This window comes from Monodon monoceros, unplaced genomic scaffold (assembly GCF_005190385.1).
Source record: "Monodon monoceros isolate NGI ecotype Baffin Bay Population unplaced genomic scaffold, NGI_Narwhal_1 Super_Scaffold_5, whole genome shotgun sequence".
In the NCBI taxonomy this organism is placed as follows: Eukaryota; Metazoa; Chordata; class Mammalia; order Artiodactyla; family Monodontidae; genus Monodon; species Monodon monoceros.
In genome coordinates this window covers 17,651,758-17,657,757 of record NW_021703782.1, presented here as the reverse complement: position 1 = coordinate 17,657,757, position 6,000 = coordinate 17,651,758, and positions in this window count along the sequence as shown.

Below are 6,000 nucleotides of genomic sequence, written 5' to 3'. Positions count from 1 at the left end.
CTCCAATCTCTGTCTCCCACTTCACATGGCCTTCCTCTCTTGTCTATGTCTATTTGTACTTTTCTCCTGTAAGAATACTTCACTCAATGACCAGCAAGCTACAGTGCTGGACACCCTATGCCAAACAACTAGCAAAATAGGAACACAATACCACCCATTAGCAAAGAGACTGCCTAGAATCATAATAGGGTCACAGTTACCCCAAAATACACCACCAGGTGTGGTCCTGCTGACCAGAAAGACAAGATACAGCCTCACCCAACAGAACACAGGCACCAGCCCCCTCCACCAGGAAGCCTACACAAGACACTGAACCAACCATAGCCACTGGGGGCAGACCACAAAAACAACGGGAACTACGAACGTGCACCCTGAGAAAAGGAGATGCCAAAAACAGTAAGTTAAGCAAAATGAGAAGACAGAGAAACACACAGCAGATGAAGGAGCAAGGTAAAAACCCACCAGGCCAAACAAATGAAGATGAAATAGGCAGTCTACCTGAAAAAGAATTCAGAGTAATGATAGTAAAGATGGTCCAAAATCTTGGAAATAGAATGGAGAAAATACAAGAAGCATTTAACAAGGACCTAGAAGAAATAAAGAGCAAACAAACAATGATGAACAACACAATAATGAAATTAAAAATTCTCTAGAAGGAATCAATAACAGAAGAACTGAGGCAAAAGAACGGATAAGTGACCTGGAAGATAAAATAGTGGAAATAACTACTGCAGAGTAGAATAAAGAAAAAAGAATGAAAAGAATTGAGGAAAGTCTTAGAGACTTCTGGGACAACATTAAATGCAACAATTTCTGAATTATAGAGGTCCGAGAAGAAGAGAAAAAGAAAGGGACAGAGAAGAGATTATAGTTGAAAACTTCCCTAATATGGGAAAGGAAATAGTCAGTCAAGTCCAGGAAGTGCAGAGAGTCCCATACAGGATAAATCCAAGGAGAAACATGCCAAGACACATTTTAATCAAACTACCAAAAATTACATACAAAGAAAAAATATTAAAAGCAGTATGGGAAAAACAACAAATAACATAAAAGGGAATCCCCATAAGCTTAACAGCTGATCTTTCAGCAGAAACTCTGCAAGCCAGAAGAGAGTGGCAGGACATATTTAAAGTGATAAAAGGGAAAAACCTACAACCAAGATTAGTCTACCCAACAAGGATCTCATTCAAATTCAATGCAGAAATTAAAATCTTTACAGGCAAGCAAAAGCTAAGAGAATTCAGCACCACCAAACCAGCTCTACAGCAAATGCTAAAGGAGCTTCTCTAAGTGGGAAACACAAGTGGAGAAAAGGACCTACAAAAACAAACCCCCCAAAATTAAGAAAATGGTAATAGGAACATACATATCAATAATTACCTTAAATGTAAATGGATTAAATGCTCCAACCAAAAGACATAGACTGGCTGAATGGATACAAAAACAAGACCTGTATATATGCTGTCTACAAGAGGCCCAATTCAGACCTAGGGACACATACAGACTGAAAGTGAGGGGATAGAAAAAGATTTTCCATGCAAATGGAAATCAGAAGAAAGCTGGAGTAGCAATTCTCATATCAGATAAAATAGACTTTAAAATAAAGAATGTTACAAGAGACAAGGAAGAACACTACATAATGATCAAGGGATCGATCCAAGAAGAAGATATAACAATTATAAATATATATGCACCCAACATAGGAGCATATCAATACATAAGGCAACTGCTAACAGCTATAAAAGAGGAAATCAAGAGTAAGACAATAATAGTGGGCAACTTTAACATGTCACTTACACCAATGGACAGACCATTCAAACAGAAAATTAATAAGGAAACACAAGCTTTAAATGACACAACAGACTAGATAGGTTTAATTAATATTTATAGGACTTTCAATCCAAAAACAGCAGATTACACTTTCTTCTCAAGTGTACACAGAACATTCTCCAGAATAGATCACATCTTGGGACACAGACCAAGCCTCAGTAAATTTAAGAAAATTGAAATCATATCAAGCATCTTTTCTGACCACAATGCTATGAGATTAGAAATTAATTACTTGGAAAAGAAATGTGAAAATCACAAACACATGTAGGCTAAACAATATGTTACTAAATAACCAAGAGATCATTGTAGAAATCAAAGAGGAAATCAAAAAATACCTAGAAACAAATGACAATGAAAACACAGCAACCCAAAACCTATGGGATGCAGCAAAAGCAGTTCTAAGAGGGAAGCTTATAGCATTACAATACTACCTCAAGAAACAAGAAACATCTGAAAAAAATAACCTAACATTACACCTAAAGCAATTAGAGAAAGAAGAACAAAAATACCCCAAAGTTAGCAGAAGGAAAGAAATCATAAAGGTCAGATCATAAATTAATGAAAATGAAATGAAGGAAACAATAGCATAGATCAATAAAACTAAAAACTGGTTCTTTGAGAAGATAAAATTGATAAACCATTAGCCAGGCTCATCAAGAAAAAAAGGGAGAAGACTCAAATCCATAGAATTAGAAATGAAAAAGGAGAAATAGGAACTGACACTTCAGAAATACAAAGGATTATGAGAGTTTACTACGAGCAGCTATATGCCAATAAAATGGACAACTTGGAAGAAATGGACAAATTCTTAGAAAACTATAACTTTCCAAGACTGAACCAGGAGGAAATAGAAAATATAAACAGACCAATCACAAGCACTGAAATTGAGACTGTGATTAAAAATCTTCTAACAAAGAAAATCCCAGGACCAGATGGCTTCACAGGTGAATTCTATCAAACATTTAGAGAAGAGCTAACATCTATTCTTCTCAAACTCTTCCAAAATATAGCAGAGAGAGGAACACTCCCAAACTCATTCTATGAGGCCACCATCACCCTGATACCAAAACCAGACAAAGATGTCACAAAGAAAGAAAACTACAGGCCAATATCACTGATGAACATACATGCAAAAATCCTCAGCAAAATACTAGCAAACAGAATCCAACAGCACAATAAAAGGATCATATGCTATAACAAGTGGGGTTTATTCCAGGAATGCAAGGATTCTTCAGTATATGCAAACCAATCAATGTGATACACCATATTAACAAATTGAAGGAGAAAAACCATCTGATCATCCCAATAGATGCAGAGAAAGCTTTTGACAAAATTCAACACCCATTTAAGGTAAAAATCCTCCAGAAAGTAGGCATAGAGGGAACTTACCTAAACATAATAAAGGCCATATATGACAAACCCACAGCCAACATCATTCTCAATGGTGAAAAACTGAAACCATTTCCTCTAAGATCAGGAACAAGACAAGGCTGTCCACTCTCAACACTATTATTCAACATAGTTTGGCAAGTTTTAGCCTCAGCAATCAGAGAAGAAAAAGAAATAAAATGAATCCAAATCAGAAAAGAAGTAAAGCTGTCACTGTTTGCAGATGACATGATACTATACATAGAGAATCCTAATGATGCTATTAGAAAACTACTAGAGCTAATCAATGAATCTGGTAAAGTAGCAGGATACAAAATTAATGCACAGAAATCTCTTACATTCCTATACACTAATGATGAAAAATCTGAAGAAAAATTAAGGAAACACTCCCATTTACCAATGCAACAAAAAGAATAAAACATGTAGGAATAAACCTACCTAAGGGGAAAAAAGACCTGTCTTCAGAAAACTATAAGACACTGATGAAATAAATTAAAGATGATACAAACAGATGGAGAGATATACCAGGTTCTTGGATTGGAAGAATCAATATTGTGAAAATGACTATACTACCCAAAGCAATCTACAGATTCAATGCAATTCCTATCAAATTATCATTGGCACTTTTTACAGAACTAGAACAAAAAAATCTTGAAATTTGTATGGAGACACAAAAGACCCTGTATAGCCAAAGCAATCTTGAGAAAGAAAGATGGAGCTAGAGGAATCAGGCTCCCTGGCTTCAGACTATACTACAAAGCTACAGTAATCAAGACAGTATGGTACTGGCACAAAAACATAAATATAGATCAATGGAACAGGATAGAAAGCCCAGAGATAAACCCACGCACATATGGTCAGTTTATTTTTTATAAAGGAGGCAAGAATATACAAAGGAGAAAAGACAGCCTCTTTAATAAGTGGTGCTGGGAAAACTGGACAGCTACATGTAAAAAAAATGAAATTAGAACACTCTCTAACACCATACACAAAAATAAACTCAAAATGGATTGAAGACCTAAATGTAAGGCCAGATACTGTAAAACTCTTAAAGAAAAACATAGGCAGAACACTCTATGACATAAATCACAGCAAGATCCTTTTTGACCCACCTCCTAGAGAATTGGAAATAAAAACAAAAATAAACAAATGGGACCTAATGAAATGTAAAAGCTTTTGCACAGCAAAGGAAACCATAAACAAGGGGAAAGACAACCCCCAGAATGGGAGAAAATATTTGCAAATGAAGCAACTGACAAAGGATTAATCTCCAAAATTTACCAGCAGCTCATGCAGCTCAATATCAAGAAAACAAACAGCCCAATCCAGAAATGGGCAGAAGACCTAAATAGATATTTCTCCAAAGCAGATATACAGATGGCCACATGAAAGGATCTCAACATCACTAATCATTAAAGAAATGCAAATCAAAACTACAATGAGGTATCACCTCACACGAGTCAGAATGGCCATCATCAGAAAATCTACAGACAATAAATGCTGGAGAGGATCTGGAAAAAGGGGACCCTCTTACACTGCTGGTGGGAAGGTTAATTGATACAGCCACTATGGAGACCAGTATGGAGGTTCCTTAAAATACTAAAAATAGAACTACCATACGACCCAGCAATCTCACTACTGGGCATATACCCTGAAAAACACATAATTCAAAAAGATTCATGTACCACAATGTTAATTCCAGCTCTATTTACAATGGAATTTACTCAGCCATGAAAAGAAACGCAATTGAGTTATTTGTAGTTAGCTGGATGGACCTAGAATCTGTCATACAGAGTGAAGTAAGTCAGAAAGAGAAAAACAAATACCATATGATAACACATATGTATGGAGTCTAAGTAAATAAATAAACAAATAGATAAATGGTTCTGAAGAATGTAGGGGCAGGACAGGAATAAATATGCAGACGTAGAGAATGGACTTGAGGACTGGGGGAGTGGGAAGGGTAAGCTGGGACGAAGTGAGAGAATGGCATGGACATATATACACTAACAAATGTAAAATAGATAGCTAGTGGGAAGCAGCTGCATAGCACAGGGAAATCAGCTCGGTGTTTTGTGGCCACCTAGTGGGGTGGGATAGGGAAGATGGGAGGGAGATGCAAGAGGGAGGAGATATGGAGATATATGTATATGTGTAGCTGATTCACTTTGTTATAAAGCAAAAACTAACACACCATTGTAAAACAATTATTCTACAATAAAGATGTTGAAAAAATAAAAAGGGTGGGAAAAAACCTAAGCTGTCTCTCCGGCCCTACTCCTGGACACACCGCTACCCACACCCCATATTAGGAAAGAGCTTGCTACGTCTCGGGGAAAGAGCAAGAACTTGTTACTTTTTTTCTCTCCCCACTGCTACAGCAGAGGCCCCAATAAAACTTGCCTGAATTTCTTTTCTGGCCTCTAGTCAATTTCTATTTATTGGGGAAGGCCAAGAACCCTGTCCAGTATGAAAACCACATTATCTTCTCTCGAAATGTTTTGCTGCTTTTCCTGCTATGTTTGATACCCCAGTGGATGGCATCAATGCCCAGCTATTTACCCATCCAGGAACTCGATTGTCACTCTGGGTAGTACTTTACTCCATCCCCTCATTCACATCTAGTCAAGCTTCATTAATGCATATCTAATCAAGCTTCATTAATGCAACCTCTATCACATCATTCATATTTCTTCATCCTTTTGTCTATGACTTCAGACTGGAGGGGAAGAAATTTCTCCTCTACTGTCTTAGATTCTCCAGCTGGATTTATGAAATAAA